Below are 22192 nucleotides of genomic sequence, written 5' to 3' on the forward strand. Positions count from 1 at the left end.
TGTGTTTTGTAACTTCAAAACATTAAACTAATTCAAAAGAAGACACTAGAGTCTGAAATACAAGTCTAACTTCATGTTTACTTTAAGCAAGGCACGTAAGTATCACATGGTAGTGTGATGATGTATGTAATCCACATAATTTACACATATCTCATAATTAGTTCAATGAACAAGAGTGCTTAATCAACTAATATTACACAACAATTACTCAAATATTACTTATATACTAAATACACAACATACATAGCTGCTGCTACACAGGAAACCCTGCCTAGAACAAGGACCTACTCAGATCACCAAAGTGAAGACAAGAGGATAAATTCTGGCCAGGTTATCAATGACGCCACTCAGCTCTCCACAAAATCATACCTTAGAATAACGTGTATCCACCAGAGATGGGAGACTATCAGGACGACACTCTCACTGGAAGTATCTTCTTCATTTAATTATTTTATTTTTATTTAGACAGAGATACAGTGCAAAACAGGCCCTTCTGGCCCAATGAGCTGCACCACACGGCACTGCCACCCACCTATTTAACCCCAGTCTGATCACAGGACAGTTTACAATGACCAATTAAACTACTAAATTGTTCATCCTTGGACTGTGGGAAGAAACCAGAACATCCAGAGGAAACCCATGCGGTCATGGAAAGGACATACAAACTCCTTACAAGTGGCATTGGAATGGAATTCAAACTCCAGCACCTCAAGCTGTAATAGAGTTGTGTTAACTGCTATACCAGTATGACACCATTCATGTACCTTCATCATAATACCATCATCATTTGTATCATTACTATTTTTGCAGTCGCACAGTTTGTTGTCTTCTGCACACTGGTTGAACGCCCCAGTTGGGCAGTCTTTTACTGACTCTGTAGTGGTCATTATTCTATAGATTTGTTGAGTATGCCCACAAGAAATTGTGTCTCAGGGTTGTATATAGTGACATATATGTATTGTGTTAATAAAATGTACTTTGAATGTACTGACCTCCTTGGATATTTTTCTCACAAATATTCACAATTATATAAAATTACCTGTCTGTAATGTGAAATCAATGTTTAGGGTGATGAATCTAGGTTCATGTGTATCCTATGAGTGAAAATGTAAGCCTGTGATTCTAAAAGTGGGTTTATTTTCCCTGAGAATTTAAGAGCCAAATTGCACATTTCCACAGAAAACAGCTTTAGTGCATATGTCAGCATGTTCTATACTTGCATGCCTGCAGAATTTAGCTTGGAAGTTCTGAACACACTGTTCATCTGATCTCTCACCGCGGGCCTGGACCTGGGACTGAGGCCAGGGACGATCCCATAAGGTTTCAAACTGACGGGAAACTGTACATCACAACTAACTGCTCAGCTCCTTGCCCTTCAGTTGCTCTACTGAGTGGATTTGTTGATCTCAAAGCTTCATTAAAAATTTATCCTAATTTTTAAAAATCTGTTAATTCGCCTGAGCTGAATGCATTTTAATTAATTTCCAATATTTTAATCATTTTTGAAAAGATTCACTTATTTAAATGCTTTCAATGCTTTCTAGATGACTCCACCATGGACTGCCCCAAAGCCACCTGTTAAAGGAGGGTTGGGCATGGGGCAAGCAACTCCATCCCATTATAAACCCAGAGCTACAGAGATACCAACAGAAGTTCCAAAGGCATCATCCCAAGATGGGTTACACCTGGGGACAAACCCAGGACAGAGGACTATGGCGAGCTGCTGTCTGGCCCCTGCCCCAGGAGGGCTGATGGACTAAGTAAGTAAGTAATGTTTTCTAGATATCTCTGACCATACAGTTTGTAGGTGTATCACATCATCTGGTCCAGTCACTGCTCTGCCTTAGATTCTAGAGCAGTGATTCCCAGACTGGGCTTCATGGACCCCTTGGTAGGGGTCCATGGCATAAAAAAGTTGGGAGCCCCCTGTTCTAGAGGGATCTAGCATGGGAACAGGCCCATCGGCCCATTTAGTCTGTGCTGATCAGGTACCCACGTTTTACATGAACCCAACTCTAACCCATTTACATTCCAATCAACACTTAGATTCCTCTCTTACCCACACACTAAGGGTACTTGTGTCAGTCAAGTAACTTAGCAAGTTTATGGGAGGGGGAAATGGGCACCCTGGAGAAATTCATGCAATTGCAGGGAAAGTGTACTAAACTCGGATATGGAGATTAAACTCAGGTCACTGCTGCAACTTTACTAGCTGTGAGTATGTTGCTTGAGGAAGAGGATATTTGGAACTATTTGACCACTAAGTGCCTCTACTTTCTTAGAAGTTTGTGTGGGTTTGTCATGTCATCTAAAACTTTGAAAAAACTTCTTTATATACCCAGTGGAGAGAGTGTAGTGACTGGTTGTTTCACAGCCTGATATGGGAACACTAATGCTCTTGAACAGAAAAACTACAAAAGGAGCAGTCACAGGAAAGCAGAGTCCATCATCAGGGACCCCCACCATCCAGGCCACGCTCCCTTCTCGCTGCTGTCATCAGGAAGGAGGTACAGGAGTCTCAGGTCCCACCCCAACTGGTTCAGAAAGAGTTAATATTCCTCAGTCATCAGGCTGTTGAACCAAAGAGGACAACTTCACTCACCCCAACAATGAGCTGATTCTGAGCATGAATTCACTCTTAACAAATCTACAACTTCTGTCCTCAATATTTACTGCTAATTTATTATTTTTGTATTTGCACAAACTGTTGTCTTTTGCACATAGCTTCTTGTCCATCTCTGCCATGTGCAGTGTTTCATTGATTCTATCATGTTTCTTTGTATCGACTATGAATGCCTGCATGAAAATGAATCTCTTAACAGCATATGGTTATATATGTACTTTGGCAAATCTTGTTTACATTTTACATTTCTCTTACTGACCTCAAATGCGGAATTGTTCTCCCTCCCAAGACTAGCATTTCAGTAAAATGCTAAGTAATATTGGATGTTGAAAGGCCTAGATAGAGTGCACATGGAGAGGATCAATAGTGGGTGAGTCTAGAACTAGAGGACACATTTTCAGAATACAAGGACATCCCTTAGAACAGAGATGAAGAGGAATTTCTTTAGCCCGAGGATGGTGAATCTGTGGAATTCATTGCCACAGACAGTTGTGAAGGCCTAGTCAATGGGTATATTTAAGGCAGAGGTTGATAGGTTCTTGGTTAGTAAAGGCATCAAAGATTATGGGGTGATGGAAGAGAATGGGATTGAGAGGATAATAAATCAGCCATGATAGAATTGAGAAGACACAATGGGCTGAATGGCTTAATTCTGCTCCTGAGCCTTATGGTCTTATAGCAATGCCGAGCCCAACTATGGATAAGCACTGGTCAGTATTATGAAGAGAAGTCACCTTTTTCGGTAAACCATTGCAGATTTGCATGCACCTTTTTAATCCCAAGGTTTCAAAAAAATTTTACTCACTGTAACTACTTGAAAAAATTAATGTAAGACTTAAAAAGGAAGAGAATTCCATTTTTTATTGGTGGCACCATGTGCACAAGAGTTGTCCATGGCCACCACCCAGGCCATGCTCTCTTTTTGCTGCTGCCATCAGGAAGAAGGTACAGGGGGAATCAGTCCGCACACCTCCAGGCTCAGGAACAGTTATTACCCCTCAAGCATCAGGCTCTTGAACCAACGGTGATAACTTCACTCACCCTGACCCTGAACTGTTTCCACACAGAATGGACTCACTTTCAAGGACTCTACAACTCGTGTTCTGGATATATCTTTCATATTATATTTATTTTTTTATTTTTTGTATTTGCAAAATTTGTTGCCTTTTACACATTGGTTTTTAGTCCCTGTGTGCAGTTTTTCATTGATTCTATTATTTTCTTTGTATTTACTGTAAATGCCTGCAAGAGAAAGAATCTCAAGGTTGTATATGGTGACAGATACAGTACTGTGCAAAAGTTTTAGGCACATATAGAGTAAACAGCTGGGGTGCCAAAGACCTTTGCACAGTACTGTAGTAATTTTATGCATTGCACTGTACTGCTGACATTTAAAAATTATATGACATATGTGAGTGATGATAAACCTTATTCTGATATGGGTCTCTGTTGTGAATTGAGAGTGGGAAGGGGACAGGGAGAGGGGAATCATGGTTGGGAAAAGGGCAAGGGAGGGAGTGGGAAGCACCAGAGAGACATCCCGTAATGCTCAATAAACCAATTGTTTCAAATCAAATTAGCTTGCCTGGTGTCTCAGGGTTGGGTGTGTCTGCAACCGTGCTACCTGGCTCCCCACCTCGTCCTGGCACTCCTCTCTGCCACCTGTCCCACAACCTCCACCCCCGTGGTGCTCCAACCTCGTCAGTCCCAACATCCTTTGTTTACAAACTTGCTCTCTGTCCCACAGTGGCAAATGCAGTACTGTGCAAAATCCTTAAATACCCTAACTGAATATATGTGCCCAAGACATTTGCACAGTACTGTATGTACTCTGGTAATAAATTTACTTTGAACTTTGAACTTATTTTCTGCAAATTCATTGTGATTATCAACAGTTGAGCTAAATGTGTGAACCATTTCTCTCCACTTTGTCACCTTCTAAGCAACAAAGGTGAATTCTACCCACTAGTTTCCTACGACTCGCAGCTAATCCAATTAGGTTCTCTGTAGTTCAAGTGATAGCACACAGATCATGTTGTACATTATGTTTAGCTTGTTTGTAATTAGTGTCAGCCTTTTTGCTCATTTTTCCATTTAGCCAATGTTATTTATCCTTGACCCTGAGAAGAGTTTTCTTGGCTGAATTTAGAGACTCTGTATTTAGCACTTGAAGTTAAGAACATGCAAATCTCAAAAGCGAACACACCATTTAGAAAACTGAATTGGTTGGACTCTGTACTGCTGTTCTCAAAGTGACACAGTTTTCATCCTCATGGATGAAATTTATTTATCATCGCAATTTATTTATTTATTGAGATGCCGCACAGAACAGGCCGTTCTGGCCCTTCGAGCCGCACTGCACAGCAATCCCCTGATTTAATCCTAGCCCAATCATGGAACTACTTACAATGGCCAATCAACCTACCAATCGGTATGTTTTGGGCTGTGGGAGGAAACTGGACCACTCGGAGGAAACCCACACGGTCATAAGGGGGAGTGTACATATTCCTTACATGCAGCAGTGGGAGTTGAAACCGATTTGCCCGTACTGTAAAGTGTTGTGCTCACCACTATGCCGCCCTGCAGCTCAATTCCTCACTCCTGTATCTGTCCCATGAAGCAGAATGGGTGACGTGCAACAATAAACCAATAAAAAAATATAAAAATTTTAAAAATAGACCAATAACGTGGCCTGTTTTAGGGGTGCCATGGTAGCGCAGCAGTATGTGCAACGCTATTACAGTTCAGGGGTCCGAGTTCAGAGTTCATTCCATGAATACGTGGGTTTCCAATGAGTGCTCCAGCTTCACCTCACATTCCAAAGATGTTCTGGTTAGTAGGCTAATAGGACACTGAAAATTGTCCTGTGGTTAGATATTAAGTCCATTAGACATAGGAGCAGAATTAGGCTATTTGGCCATTGAGTCTAGTCTGCCATTCTATTACAGCTGATCCTGTTTTTACTCTCCTCAGCCCCACTCCTCATAACCTTTGACGTTGTGTCCTATTCTCCAGCCTTCTCCCCGTAACCATTGATGTTATGTTCAATCAAGAAACAACCAAGCTCTGCCTTAAATACACACAATGACCTGGCCTCCACAGCTGCCTGTGGTAATAAATTCCACAAATTCACGACCCTCTTGCTAAAGAAATTTCTCTGCATCTCTGTTTTAAATGGACATCCTTCTACCCTGAGCCTGTACCCTCTTGTCCTAGACTCCCCCACCATATGAAACATCCTTTCCATATCTACTCTGTCTAGGCCTTTCAACATTCAAAAGGTTTCAATGAGATCCCCCCCCTAACATCCTTCTAAATTCCAGCAATTACAGACCTAAGGCTATCAAACGTTCCTTGTATGATAAACCTGTCATTCCTGGAATCATTCTTGTCATTCACCTCTGAAGCCTCTCCAATGCCAGCACATCTTTTCTCAGGTGAGGAGCCCAAAACTGTTCACAATACTCAAGGTGAGGCCTCACCAGTGCCTTATAAAGCCTCAGCATCACTTCCCTGCTCTTATATTCAAACCTCTTGAAATGAATACTAATATTACATTTGCCTTCCTCACCATCGACTCAACCTTCAAGTTAACATTTAGGGTGTTCTGCACAAGGACTCCCGAATCCTTTTGCATTTCAGACTTTTGGATTTTCTCCACATTTAGAAACAGTCTGCACATTTATTTCTACTACCAAATTGCATGTTTTGAGTTTTGCATGTTTTAAACTTCAAATGTTACATAAAGAGACTCTTAAATTCAGTCAAGAATTCTTTTCTCAGGGCTAAGGATAAATAACATTGGCTACGTGGAAAAATGAACGAAAAAACTGACACTAATTACAAGCAAGCTAAACATAATGTACATTTTCCATCATAATATTTCATTTGCCACTTTCTTGCCCATTCTGCTCATCTGCAACATCCTTCTGCAGCCTTTCTATTTCCTCAACACTACCTACCCCTCCACCAATCTTCATATCATCTGAAAACCTGGCGCCACATCCATCTATTCCATCATAAAAATCATTAGTATACAACATAACAAGAAACGGTCCCAACACCGACCTCTGTGGAAGACCACTATTCACTGGCAGCCAACTAGACTAGGATACTTTTATTCCCACTTGCTGCCTCCTATCATTCTATCAATGCTCTAACAATGTTAGTAACGTTCCTATAATACCATGAGTTCTTAACCTGGTAAGCAGCCTCATGTGTGGCACCTTGTCAAAGGCCTTCTGAAAGTCCAAATATACAAAATCCATTGCATCTCCTTTATCTATCCTACTTGTCATCGCCTCAAAGAATTCCAACAGGTCCATCAGGCAAGATTTTCCCTTAAGGAGACCATACTGACTTTGTCCTATCTTGTCCTGCATCACCAAGTACTCCAAAACTTCATCCTTAACAATTGACTCTAACATCTTCCCAACCACTGAGATTAGGCTAACTGGTCTATTAGTTTGTTGTTTAGATGCCCTGTCATATGACATCACTGATCATGGGCTTTCCATGACCTCGATTGTTCTTGGCAAATTTTTCTACGGAAGTGGTTTGCCGTTGCCTTCTTCTGGGCAGTGTCTTTACAAGACGGATGACCCCAGCCATTATCAATACTCTTCAGAGATTGTCTGCCTGGCATCAGTGGTCACATAACCAGGACTTGTGATATGCACCAGCTGCCAATACGACCATCCACCAGCTGCTCCCAATGATTCACGTGACCCTGATTTGGGAGGTGGGTCTCAGTCTGCAGGCTAGCAGAGGGAAGGAGCATCTTACACCACCTTTGATAGAGACATATCTCCACTCTGCCACCCAACCTCCGATTAGGCTAGTTTAAAAAAGTGGGTTGCTGAGTGGTTCAGTTCGTTGGGTCAGAAGGGTCTATTCTATGCTGTGTCTCTAAATAAAATAGTTACCGCAGAGAAACCAAACACTGATTGGGCCATCACTATGCAGTGTGTCTGCACTCAATCTGCAACAGTGGTTTCTGGTTGTCTCCACTATTTACCAGTAGAGTTGTATACAAAGGGCCCAAAGCACCCTAGCATCCAACTCACTATCTCTTTGACCCTTTACTGTCAGGAAGGAGGTACATCATCCTCCAGATTAGGACTGCCAGACTGGGTAGCAGCTTCTTCCATCAGCCTGTGAGACTAATGAATATCCTGCCACCTCCAAGGTCTCATCTCTCGGACAGCGAGCTGTTTACTTGCGCTGCGCACTACATGCACTTTGAATTATAATTTATTAACATATTTGCAGTTATATTTTGTTCTGTGAGCACTGTGGCCCAGAGGAGCATAGATTCATTTGGTTGTATATATATGCACAGTCAGATGACAATAAACTTGAACTTCAACTTGAACATCCCACTCGCACTCTGACCTAGTACCAGTGACCCACTGCTGTTTTGAGGAGCAACACCTCACCTTCCTTCAGGGAACGTTACAGCCCGCAGAAATCAATACTAACCTACTACCCTATATCTTTGCAATATGGGAGAAAACCAGAGCACCTGGATGAAACAAATGCACTTCTTGGGAAGGACATACAAACTACTTACAGATAGTGTCTGAATTAAACTGTGAATCCTGACTCCCCGAGCTCTGAAGTGGTATACGCTATGCAAACTTCTCCTTATCGTTGAAATCAAAATCACATCTGCCACTTGCACTGGCAGCTCACTCCAGACTTTCACCACCCTCTGAGTGAAGAATTTTCCAGTCATGTTCCTCTCAGACATTTTACCTTTCACCCTTGACCATTGACCCCCAGTTGCTGTCCCACTTAACCTCCGTGGAAAAAGCTTGTTTGCATTTATCCTATCTGCATCACTCATAATTTTGTACACGTCAATTTTAGAAATTAAGTACAATTAATTGGTGTCATTCAAATTAATGGATTCATGTTCTTCCATGATCTGAGGCTGGCATGAAACTGAGGTCCAATAGAAGAACAGACAAACAGCGGCACAAGGGGTGGCAGATGTTGGAGTCTGCTGGAGGAACTCAGGAAGGTCAAGCTGCACCTATGGGATCCAGTGAAAGCAATGGTCAATGTCTTTGATCAAAAGCAATTTTATTTTACTGAAGATACAGCTTGGAATAGGCCCTCGGGGCCCTTTGAGAAACCCCACCTTGCAACCCCTGATTCAACCTTAGCCTAATCATGGAACAATTTACAATGGCCAGAAAACCTACTAACCGGTGTGTCTTTGGACTGTGGGAGGAGACCAGAGCATCTGAAGGAAGCCTAAGCTTTTATGAGGATTTGTTTCCATTTTTTTTAAAAATCATTATTTTTAACAGTAAACAGAGGAACTGCAACAAGTGCATGCTTCTCTTTATATTAATTGTGCCATCAAAACAACTTTTTCCCCAATGTTTCCTCTTAGAATAGTTCACACACGAAACGTTTGGCCACATACTGCACTCTCATAGGTTACAAACGCAGAGCAAAACGTGTTAGTCTTCCAAGAGTGTGTCATTTCCGCTCTAAGGTATAAACGTTTTATAAAACAAGAAAGTCTGCAGTGGACCTTAGGAGAAGGGGACCCAAGGGGAAATGATAGGCAGGTGAGAAGAGGTCAGAGGCCAGAGTGAGGTGTAGCAGATTAGGGGTGGGGAAGGGAATTTTTTTAACTGGAAGGAGAAATCGATATTCATCCCATCAAATTGTAGGCTACTCAGACAGTACGGTTTTATGCTTCAAAAGCAGAATGCTTTACTATGTGAAGAATGTTGATAAACAGCCTTGACTGGGCTACTTATCACAGATATAATAGACCGCTCCACATTGACTAATACGCTACAGTACTGTGCAAAAGTCCCAGCTATATATACTTGCTTAAGACTTTTGCACAGTACTGCATGCCAACACATCAGGGGATATTAGTTACAGCCTCACTTCACGGGATGCCAAGGACACAAACAACAAAAGATGCTTGACCTCACTTGTTCAAATTCTAACAAACAGCTGGTTTTGCTCAAGGCAAGTAGCAAAGTGGAAACATTTGTTATAAATAAGCTGAAGGTTATTTATAAATTTCACAATCATAATTTAAATAAGAAAAACGCTTGGTGTCCTCCGCATTAAATATGGTCTTTTATGGCTGAGAATATGTGTTGTGGAATTAAAGACAGCAAATCCATACAGTGAGCATACAAAGTAGTCATGGAGATCAGAACTAATGTAAGTAAAACCATATAAACACCCCAGCTGCAAGAACAGGACTGAACCCTGAATTTATAGAACAGTTCAGCATCGGAACAGGCCCTTCGGCCCACAATGTTGAGCCTAACCATTTAAATTACAGACAGATATACTTTATTGATCCTGAGGGAAATTGAGCTTCGTTACAGTCGCACCAACCAGGAATAGTGTAGAAATATAGCAATATAAAACCATAAATAATGATAAGTAAATTATAATCATATTGCTAACTAAACTAATTTCTTCTCTCTACACAATGTCCAATCCCTCCATTTCCTCACATTCATGTGCTTATCTAACCATCCCTTAGAAGTCCCTAATGTACCTGCCTCTATCACCACCCCAGGCAACACTTTCCAGTCACCCACCAATCTGGATTAAAAAAAACTTGCCCCTCACATCACCTTTGAAATTATACCCCCTCACTTTAAATGCATGCCCTCTGATTTTAGACAGTTCAACTCTGGATGAAGATACTGTTTGTAACTCTTATCTATGCTTCTCATAATCTTATAAACCTCTATCAGATCTCCCCGCCACTCCGCAGGAAACATCTTAAATTTGTCCAACCTCTTGTTCTAGCACATGACCTCTAATCCAGGCAGCATCCTGGTAAAGTCCTTCTGCCTGCTCTCCATTACCGCAACATCCTTCCTGTAACGGAGCAATCAGAACTGTATGCTGTACTTTTAATTCAGCAGCTAGCCTTTTAACTCCTTGAATCCTTTCTGTCAACTGCTGAGACAAAACTGTGACAGGAAGTTCACCACTTGCCTGGTCAACAATAAAGAGGCTTCCAGGGTTTCCAATGTCTGCACATTGAAAATCAGATTTCACACAAATTTCTATCATACATTTATGATATGTTTATATTGTTTGAAATGTTTAATATTGTTTGCTAATGACTGGATACAGTATACATTCCATTATTTTAAGTATGGGTTATGTGTGGATGATTATTCAATGAAATGAAAGATTTTTAAGATAAGCTTTATTTGTTGAATGTACATCTAAATATAGAGTGTCCAATTCCTGTTTCGACCTGTCGGTTAATGGCCTCCTCTTGTGTCAAGGTGAGGACACTCTCAGGATGGAGGAGCAACACCTCATATTCCATCTGGGTGCCCTCCAAACTTATGACATGAATACTGTTTTCTCCTTCCAAGTTAAAAAAAATTCCCTCCCCCTCCCCTCTCCTTCAATTCTCTACTCTGGCTTCTCACCTCTTTTTACCTGCTATCACTCCCCTCTAGGTCCCCTCTCTCTTAAGTTCCGCTCTACATTCCTGTCAGATTCCTTCCTCTCCTGCCCTTTACCATTCCCACTCATGGCTTCACCTATCACATTCCAGCTACCCTCCTTCCCCCCCCACCCCACTTCATGTTCTAGCATCTTCCCCCTTCCTTTCCAGTCCTGATAAAGGGTCTCGGCCCATTTCCATTCCATTATTCATTTCCATAGATGCTGCCTGACCTGCTGCCTTCAGCATTTGTGTGTGTGTTGCTCTGGATTTCCAGCATCTGCAGAATTTCTCATGTTTAGATAGATAGATAGATAGATAGATAGATAGATACTTTATTCATCCCCATGGGGAAATTCAACATTTTTTTCCAATGTCCCATACACTTGTTGTAGCAAAAACTCATTACATACAATACATAACTCAGTAATAATATGATATGCATCTAAATCACTAACTCAAAAAGCATTAATAAAAGCTTTAAAAAAAGTTCTTAAGTCCTGGCAGTTGAATTGTAAAGCCTAATGGCATTGGGGAGTATTGACCTCTTCATCCTGTCTGAGGAGCATTGCATCGACAGTAACCTGTCGCTGAAACTGCTTCTCTGTCTCTGGATGGTGCTATGTAGAGGATGTTCAGGGTTTATACAGTGAAGTGCATTGTTTGTGTCAAATCAAACCAGTGATGATTATGCTGAGCAGCTGACAAGTATTGCCATGCTTCCAATGACAGTTTAGCATGCCCACAACGTAGTAATCCCAACTGTATGTCTGTGGAATGTGAGATGTGGAGGAAACTGGGGCGTCCATGGGGAGATGATACAAAGTCCTTACAGATGGAGGTGGGAATCAAACCCCAATCTTACAGCTGGTGCTGTAAAGCATCATCCTAACCATTACGCTACTGTGCAACTGCATGTAGAATGATATAATATGAAGAGCTTCTCGTTTGTGCCGAAATCAGCTTTTCAGGGACGTATTCCTTAAGGAAAATGGGGACCACCTGTGGCCAAAAACATCTGGGATGAGGAAATCCACTTGAATTTCATCTATCATTGCAAGCTGTCCTCGGCCATCTCGTGCACTCCGTTACAGGTGCACTGTGTTCACCATCAACACATTGTCAAGATTTCTTCCACAGTACTTCCCAAGTCTGATACCTCTACCACCTGAAGAAGGGAAGGCAGCAGGAGCATGCTAACACACCACAAACGCTAGATTTCCCTTCAAAGCTGTAGACCATCCTGACTTAAACACACGTTGCTTTTCTGTTCTATCGGTCAAAATCCTGATTATGGTCTTGATCTGAAATATTGTGCATGATGCAATTTATAGTTTAATGTAAGCATCAAGATAGGTCTGTTGCAGGCTGGTGCAGCCTATTCAGCCAGAAGGGCTTGTACAAACAAAAAAAAACAAACAAATAAAAAAAATGCAAAAAGTAATTTCTTTAGCTAGATGGTAGTGGATCTGTGCCACAGGTGACTGTGGAGGCCAAGTCACCGGGTATACTTAAAGCAAAGATTGTTAAGTTCTTTATTAGTAAGGGCATCAGAGGTTACGTGACGAAGCCAATTAAACAAGAGTTGAGAGGGAAAATAAATTGGCCATGATCTGTGATGTTTACACTCATGCAAGTTAAGAGTTAATCTTGTGTCGATTATTTGTTAGGATGAAACAGAAAGGTATAGTTACTCATCAAAGTAATCTACAAATTTAACAAAATAGTTCATTTACCTAATACCTGGAAATTAGTAGAGTAACAAAGTAATGGCTTATCATGGTAGTGTCGCAGTTAGCATGACGCCATTATAGCTTAAGGCATCGGAGTTCAGCTCCAGGTGTCCTCTGTAAGAAAGTTTGTGTGTTCTTCCCGTGTGCAGTGAGTTTCCTCTAGGTGCTCCGGTTTCCTCCCACATTACTCCTAACCTACCAGTTAGTGTAACCTACCAGTCATTGTAAAGTGCCCTGTGATTAGGCTGGGGTTAAGTAGGTGGGGAGTGCAGCTCGTTGGGCTGGAAGGGACTATCCAACACTGTATTTCTGAAATAAAATTAAAAATAATATATATTTATAGTGTAATTTGTATTGTCTATTTAGAAATCTGTTGGCAGAGGGGAAGAAACTGTTCCGGAAATGTTGAGTTTGCGCTGTCAGGCTCCTGAACCTCCTCTTGAAGGTAGCAATGAGATGAGGGCAGGTCTGGGGTAAAGGGGGTCGTTCTTGATGGACGCTGCCCTCGATGCTGGGGAGGCTGGTGCCCATGATGGAGCTGGCAGATTTTACAGATTCTGCAGCTCTTACTGATCCTGAGAGTAGGCCCTTCATTCCAGACGGTGATGCAATCTGTTAGAATACTCTCCACACAAGTACAAGTAAACCAAGTGGCAGGGAAGCTCTTTAAACAACTAGTCTGTAGAATCTTCAGTGAGAACCATGAACAGCAATGCAGGAGTCATCTCAGGACATTTTAAATATATTTTGGGAAAAGGAAATGAAATAGATATTCATACATATACATGAATTGAGAGAGTGTACTGCAAGATTACAGCTGGAATGTTTAAATCAGTCTTATTCATTTTCTTTTGATGGAATGAAACAAAGTTCAAAGTAAATTTATGTTCAAATTACGTGCATGTCACCATATACAACCTTTTGATTCATTTCCTTGCAGGCATTAAGTCAAAAGAAACACAATAAAATTAATGAAAAACTGCTCATGACAGAGATGGACAAACAACCAATGTGTAAAGGACAACAAACTGTGCAAATACAAAAAGAAAAACTTCAAAAAAAAATAAACAAACAATAAATATTGAGAACATAGAAGACTAAGGGGAGATTTGAGGGGCATAGATAGGGTAGATGCAAGCAGGTTTTTCTAACAGAGGTGCGTGGGCTTACAACCAGAGGTCGTGGGTTAAATGTAAAAGGTGAAATGTTTAAGGGAAACATGAGGGAAAAATTCTTGACCCAGAGGGTTGTGGGAGTGTGGAATGAGCTGCCAGTGCAAGTGGTGCATGAGAGTTTGATTTCAACAATTAAGAGAAGATGGATTGATACATGAATAGTAGGGATATGGAGGGCTATGTTCGGTGCAGGTCGATGGGAGTAGACAGTTTAAATGGCTAGCATGGACTCAATGAAGTGAAGGGCCTGTTTTTGTTCTCTGATTCTATGACTCAACATGAGTCGTAGAGTTCTTAAAAGTAAGTCCATAGGATGTGGAACCCTTTCAGTGTTGGGGTGAGATTGAGGGGGTAATAACGGCTGCTGAACCTGATGGTGTGGGACTTGAGGCTTCAGTACCTCCCAATGACAGAACTAAATCAGTTATCCAGTGACAATTAGTAGATTGTTTTAAAAAAATCAGCTAATCCTGATCAAACTAGCCCTAGAGATTTCTTTGGCCTTTAATGAGAAATTATGTGGGCAATTAGCATGATTTTATAGTGCGACCAAGAAGTATTTTACAGAAATCTGAGGTGCTGACAGCATCAACATTAAGAACACAGCAAAATTTGGGCCAGAATTCCTTTTAGAAACTTGTATATAAATAGATGGACATAGTAGGAATATTGATTCGCAAATGTCAGCACAAATGCCAAGTGAGAGTTGTGACTAGTTTGAAATGGGACTACTATATCTGCTACTACATTATTTAATAGCCGACAAACTTAATTCTATTTATATTTTTTTTATTTTATTGTAATATAGTGGAAAATAGGCCCTTCTGGCCCTTTGAGCCAGGCCGCTCAGCAATTCCCAAGTTAATCCTAGTCTAATCACAGGACAATTCACAATGACACATTAACCTGCTAATTGCTATATCTTTGAGCTGCGGGAGGAAACTGGAGCACGTGGAAGAAACATACACATTCCACGAGGAGAACATATAAACTCCTTACGGGCAGAGACGGGACATGAGCCCGGATCACCTGTATTGCGTTAACCACCATGCTATCATGCTGCCCTATTTTAAGATCAATGTGGAACAGGATCTTCTGGCGCAATGAGCCACACTGCCCAGCAACCCCCCGATTTAACACTAGCCTAGTCGCAGGACAATTTACAACGACAATGCCAATTACTGCACTATTTTATTCAATCAATTAACTTAGTAGCTGATAGCCTTTGGCCTGTGGCTGGAAACCGGAGCACTCACAGGGAGAATGTACAAACTCCTTACAGATGGTAACAGAATTAAACGGGAAACTTGGATGCGCGGAGCTGTAATAGTGTCACACTAAATGCCACGCTACCGTTACCTAAGACAAATAAGCAGATCTCTGACAAGTGGTGCTTGATGGACAATTAGTGCTGATGCTGGAGATACAGATCCCTTTAGCAATGGTAAGGAAACTGAAAACAATTTTACAGGCCAGTGGTAGCTTAGTGCCCCTTCTACACAGGTATTAGTTTGGAAGACATGCTGTACATGACAGAAATGCTGAGGTCAAAATAGACAAGTTACATTTTCTAATGTTTACTAATATTTTCAGTATTTGCATGCATTATGAATCACTGAGTAATACAGCTTAAATTGTACATGGTAATCAAGGTGGTACCATTTGCCTGCATTTCACCCACAGCCCTCTAATTCTTTCTGATCCATGCACCTGTCCAAATGCCTTTTAAATGTTGTAAGTGTAGGGCTCTCTACCACTCACTGTGATTGCTTGTTCTAAATACACAGCACTCCACTGCAAGCTGTGTGAAAAAAACTGCCCCTTAAGTTCTCTTAAATTGACGCTTTCAGACTCAAAAATCCTGGGAGAAAGTCTGTGACTATTGATCTTTTCTATGCCCACATGATTTTACATTACTTTGTAAAAGTCTCAGGCACACACACATATATATAACTAGTTGCCTACGACTTTGGCACGGTACTGTAGTAATGTTATGTATTGCACTTTACTGCTGCCACAAAAAAAGACAAATTTCATGACATATGTGAGTGATGATAAACCTGATTCTGATATGGGTCTCTCTTGTGGACTGAGAGTGAGAAGGGGCAGGGAGAGGGGAATCATGTTTGGGAAAAGGGGGAGGGAGTGGGAAGCACCAGAGAGACATTCTGTAATGGTCAATAAACCAATTGTTTGGAATCAAATGACCTTGCCTGGTGTCTCACGGCTGGGTGTATCTGCAGCCACACTAACCCCTGCCCCTAGCACTCCTTCCTTGCTCCCTGTCCCACACCCCTTCTTTGGTGCTCCATCCTCAATATTTCCAACATCCTTTGCTCCTGCCAGATGTACACACTCGCTCTCCACTCTGCATTGACAAATATAGTATGTATGTCTGAGACATTTGCACAGTACAGTATAAACTTCTATAAGGCCACCCCTCATCCTTCTCAACAGGCAAAACAATCTTCACCCTTCTTATCACTAACAAGGGAAAATCTGCAGATGCTGGAGATCCGAGTAACACACACAAAATGATGCTGCCTGGCCTGCTGACTTCCTCCAGCATTTTGCGTGTGTTGCTCTGCCCATCTTATTGATGACCTCCTATTATTTGGCAAGTCTTCTATTTAGTCTCTTCCTCATTGATAATGTACAGAATCTAAGTTTCTATTCATGATTTTTTATTTGAAAGGGAATGAGGAATCCATAGCAACAGGATCACGGCACACAAGGAAACAGGAGCAAGAGCAGGACAGCAAAACCCTCAGTCCTGCCCCTATTTAACATAATGACAGCTGATCTATGCTGGCATAGTGTACCTGTTCCCACAATCTTCAATGCCTCAATCTTTCAAATACTTATCTATCTCTGCCCTAAATGTTTCTAATGATCAAACCTCTACTACCATCTGTGACAGTTTATGGTAGTGTAGCATAGCACGACACTATTACGGATCGGTGTGTTGGAGTTCAGAGTTTGACCTCGGTGTCTTCTGTAAGAAAGTTTGTACGTTCATTCCTGTGTGCCTGTGAGTTCCCTCTGATAGCTCCTAAAGTCCAAAGCTGTACCAGCTATTAGATTAATTGGTTATTATAATTTGTCTTGTGATTAGGCTAGGGTTAAGTCGGTTGGTTGCTGGGAGGCACATCTCCTAGGGCCAGGCGGGCCTGTTCCACGCTGAATCTCTATAAATGAATAATCCTTCTCCAGCGTCCACTTCCACCGCACAACGAAAAAACTTCACTCTGATCCCTTAACTCAGTATAGCTGGCCGGAAAGCAATCACCTAGATCTACCACGGAAATGCCACCACACTTACCCCTTCCACTGCCTGGTGCTCAAAGTCCTTATTAAGTGGACCTGCAGCTTTGGATAAGTGAGTGCTTTGGGTGTGCGATACTAACCAATTTCAAAATGCCTCCAGCCTTCTCGTTACAGTGGCCTGCTGGAATGGCAGGCTACTGCCAATATTTGAAACCATCGCCACCTTATTATGAGATATAACAGAAATAGGAGTTAACCCTGACTTATGTAATCTTTCAGAAATCAGGGTTAAAGTGTGCAAAGTGCCTCTTATTTAACTTTAATCCATGGAGCAATGCAGACAAAATGCTGGAGGAACTCAGCAGGTCAGACAGCATTCAGGGAGGGAAAGTAACAGTCAAAGCTTTGAGCTGAAACTCTTCGTTAGGACTGGCGAGGAAGGGGGCAGGAGGCAGAATGGGAAGGTGGGGCAGGTGTGGAGTACCATCTGGCAGGTGTTATGTGAGGGGGAAGGTGGGTGAGTGGTGTGCATTTAATATTTCAGTTATATTTGAGTATTCTTATATACAGTTTGATTAAGCATTCTTGCTTATATAATTAATTATGGGTTATATGTAAAAATATATTAATTGTATATGTCATCCCACTACCATGTTATATGTGCTTAAATTCAAACTACACCCATATTTTCACACTCCTATCTTCATTTGAATGAGTTTAATGTTTTAAAGTTACAAACATAATAGGTGAGGAAGTGGGTTGATGGAAGAAGCTGGGAGATGACAGGTGGAAGAGAAAAAGGGCTGAAAAAGGAGGAATCTGATAGGAGAGGCCAGTGGACGTTAGCATAAGGGAAGGAGATACCGATGAAAGTTATCAGTCTAAACCATTGACTATTTTAGTTGCCTCGATAAATGCCGCCTGACCTGCTGAATTCCATCGGTATTTTGTGTGTGTTGGTTGAGAGCATAGGTAGAATTTCTTATATCTCTAAATCCAGGGTGGTTTGTAGGGTGGGAAGATAGAGGTCACTGATAGATTTGTATCACCATGGAAGCCCCGTGCCATCTGCCTTTGTCTGTCACCATGAATCAAGAACATAGGAAGCCCATTCATCCCCTTGTTCCTGCACTGACTCTTTGTAACAATAATCTAATGGGGACTTTCCCATATTCTGTTCTGACAGCCTTGTAAAGTTCTTCCACTGTAATTAAGATTTCTAATTAACATCTTGAGCAGCTCCATCCAATTTATTGGGATTGTCGTCCAATCCCTTCCATTTGATTTAATCCACGGTCACTGACCGGGTAGCCTCAGTCATTTCCACAGATAAATGTCTTATTGATTTAAAGCTTTTACAAGGTAACAAAATATTATTAATGGCAATTGAAGCCATTGTTAATGAAAAGAAACCAATAAAAAGCCAAGCTTCTAAATCAGCCACTTCTTAAAGACTGTGAAGCATGAGGTGTGAGTTAGATTAATTTTATTTGGATATAAATAATAATTATTGTCAATGAATATGTATGTAGTTACCCAAGCACTGCAAAAAAACTTACTAAAAATTCTTCTTCACAAAATTAAGCATTATCAAGCTGAAGTTGAAGTGTCAGGTTTAACTGTCATTCAACTGGTACGGTAGCACTGTTGCTCTCCTTGCATCGGGTGGCAATCTTGCCGTTTCTTTAGCATTTAACTGTTTTTTTAAAGAGACCGAGCTGCTAGCTTGATGCTTAACCTAGAACAGATGGAAAGTGTGTAAAGAACCGACCAAATTCAAACGCGGGACCACTGGCCTCAAAGTCTGGTGCAGATGCCTCTACACCACCTGCTGGACCACAGTAGCACAGTGTTTATTTATATCATTTATTGCAGAATAGGCCCTTCTGGCCTTTCAAGCCGTGCTGCCCAGCAATCCCCAATTTAATCCTAGCCTAATAACAGGACAATTTACAATGACCAATTAACCCACTAACCGGTGCGTCTTTGGACTGTGGGAGGAAACCGGAGCACCCAGAGGAAACCCACGTGGTCGCAGGGTGAACGTGCAAACTCCTCACAGAAAGTGGTGGGAATTGAACCCGGGTCACCACTACGTTACCACCCCGCTCTTACTACACTACTGTTGGGGCGACGCTATTTCAGCTTGGGGTATTCCAGAGGTCGGAGTTCAATTCCAATATTGTTCTATAAGGAGTCTCTGTACTTTCTCCCCATGGAATGCCTAGGTTTTCCCCGGGTGCTCTGGTGTTCCCCCACAGTCCAAAGGCCTACTGGGAAGGTTATTTGGTTTTATAAATTGTCCCATGATTAATTTTGGGTTAATTGGGTTTGCGGGGGTGTGTTGGGGCAGTACAACTTGAAGGTCTGGGATTACCTTACTCCACGCTGTATCACTAATAAATAAATACATAAATATATAAACCATAGACGAACATAGCCAAACAAAACGTTTCTCCGAGGCCAAGTTCTAAAACATATTATCAACAGCACATAGCATGAATAATACATATGGTTGCAAATTCAGAAAAAACATACAATCACAAAAAGATATATAGCCCAAGTCTGTGATTGACATGGCAGCAGATTTAATGGGAAGTTGTCCTGGTCCAGCATGTTCTTCCACTGAGCAAACACCAGAGGGCAGCACCAAGTGGTTGCTCAGGCTTTGCTTACTTTCCCTGATTTTACAACCAAGACTTGGATCAAATGCATCTCTGCCTAACTTGACAAAGTTACTGTGGACTCAGCTCCTGAAGAGTTGCAAAGAGGAGGTTTACAAGAATGATTCTGGGAACAAAAGGGTTAATGTAATGAGGAATATTTTATGGCTCTGGGTCTGTACTTGCTGGAGTTTAGAAGAATGGTGGGGGGTGGGGGTGGGGATGGGAAATCTCATTGAAACCTCTCAAATATTGAAAGACAAACAAAATCTGCAGATTCTGGAAATCCAAGCAACACACATAAAGTGCTGAAGGAACTCAGCAGGCCAGGCAGCAGCTATGGAAAAAAGAAAACACTACAGTCGATGTTTTGGGCTGAGGTACTAGATAGAGTATCCTAGATAGAGTGGATGTAGAAAGGATGTTTCCTATAGTGGTGAGTCTAGGACCAGAGGGCACAGCCTCAAAATAGAGGGTCATCTCTTTAGAACAGAGTTGAGGAGGAATTTCTTTATCGAGTAGGTGGTGACAGCTACCACAGACAGCTCTGGAGGCCAAGTCAATGGATGTATTTAAAGCAGAGGATGACATGTTCTTGATTAATCAGGGTGTCAACGTTACAGTTATGGAGAGAAGACTTGAGAATGAGCTTGAGAGGGATAATAAATCAGCCGTGATGGAAAGATGGAATAGCTGTGCAGATTCAATGTGCTGAATGTCCTAATTCTGTTCCTTATGCCTTTTGGTCTAATGGTGGCTCGGCAAAGATAAAGACCCGTGGCTGAAAGCCTCGCTAGCTATTGAAGCATCTGGAAAAACAGCCATTTCAAAACAGCATCACATAAGTACGATGCAGTCATGTGGTGGCCCCTTTCTAATGGGTGTTCACTGAGTGTACCCGCATGGTAATCTGCCTGGTGTCAGTGGTCACATAGACAGGACTTGTGATATCCACCAGCTGCTCATATAATTATCCACCACCAGCTCCCATGGCTTCACATGACCTTGATCGGGAGGCTAATCGGGTGCTACACCTTGCCCAAGAGTGATCCACAGGCCAGCAGTGGGAAGGAGGACCTCACACCTCCTTTGGTAGAGACATATCTCCACCCTGCCATAGAACAGTGCACATACCAACCCTTTCTTATAATATGGGTGGTTTGTATCTTTTATTCAACATTTTTTTGTTTGAGTTGCCGTCTTGAGACATGGGGGTAATTTTAGTGTTAGATTGCTTGCTTGCTTCTTTTTGGCTTTTTTCCTGGGGTTTTGAGGGTGGAGGGAGGGGGATTTTTCTTCTTTCTTTTCTTTTTGCTTGCTTTATGCTTAGTTTTATTTCATGGGCTCATATGAAACTACAAAAATGGTTGCAGTGTCGTGACTTCCAGTTCCTCCTTGAACTTACTTCCCTCTTCCGGATTCATGAGTTCATCTTTTTTTAAACCTTATGTGTTAATTGTAATAAATATTGTCAATATGGATAGGGTTATTAATTTTGTTTCTTGGAATACTAATGGTTTAAATCATCCGATCAAACAGAAAAAAATATTCAAAGTATTCCATAGAATGAATGCTAATGTTATCTTTGTACAAGAGACTCATGTAAGGAAGGTGGATAGTCAACGCTTTTTTAGGTTTTGGAAAGACCAACAATATCACTCGAATTCTCAAGCCAAAGTAAGAGGCGTTTCCATTTTTATAGATTCTTCAACCTCCTTTATACATCATGAAACAATTTCAGACCCACAAGGTAGATTTTTGCTTATTACTGGTCTACTTTTTAATCAAAAAGTTGTTTTAGTTAATGTTTATGCTCCAAATACTGATTGTCCTGAAATTTTTAAGTGTCTATTTACATCCTTTCCCAATTTGAATCAGTACAGACTGATAATGAGTGGGGATTTTAACTGTTGTTTAAACCCTTTGATGGATAGATCCAAGCCCACACAAGTTCTTCCGAATAAATCGGCCTCTCTTATCAACTCCTTTATGACTGATTCAGCAATTTCCGAATTTTGGCGTTTTTTACACCCCAATGACAAAGAGTTTTCATACTTTTCTCATGTTTATCATAATTATTCAAGAATTGATTACTTTTTCATTGATCACCGTCTACTTACAGATGTTATCGATTGTAAATATGACTCTATTACCATTTCTGATCATGCAACTTTGAAGTTATCTATTAAGATAATGGATTCATCTATTAATGCTAAATCTTGGAGGTTCAACTCTATTTTATTGCAGGACTTAGACTTTGTTAATTTTAT

At 41.3% G+C, this 22192-nt stretch overlaps 1 protein-coding gene and 1 long non-coding RNA gene across 2 annotated transcripts in view; one reads left to right on the forward strand and one right to left on the reverse strand.

Moving 5' to 3' along the window:
- LOC140724720 (leucine-rich repeat transmembrane protein FLRT2) overlaps positions 1-22192 on the reverse strand; it is a 108873-nt gene that overhangs the window by 45067 nt on the left and 41614 nt on the right. The window lies entirely within an intron of this gene.
- LOC140724721 (uncharacterized) overlaps positions 1-22192 on the forward strand; it is a 122480-nt gene that overhangs the window by 34608 nt on the left and 65680 nt on the right. Inside the window, exon 3 of the long non-coding RNA XR_012098157.1 lies at positions 1545-1764. This is a non-coding gene — a long non-coding RNA (uncharacterized lncRNA). The remainder of the gene's footprint in view (positions 1-1544; positions 1765-22192) is intronic.

The sequence above is a fragment of the Hemitrygon akajei genome, chromosome 3, assembly GCF_048418815.1.
Source record: "Hemitrygon akajei chromosome 3, sHemAka1.3, whole genome shotgun sequence".
Classification (NCBI taxonomy): Eukaryota; Metazoa; Chordata; class Chondrichthyes; order Myliobatiformes; family Dasyatidae; genus Hemitrygon; species Hemitrygon akajei.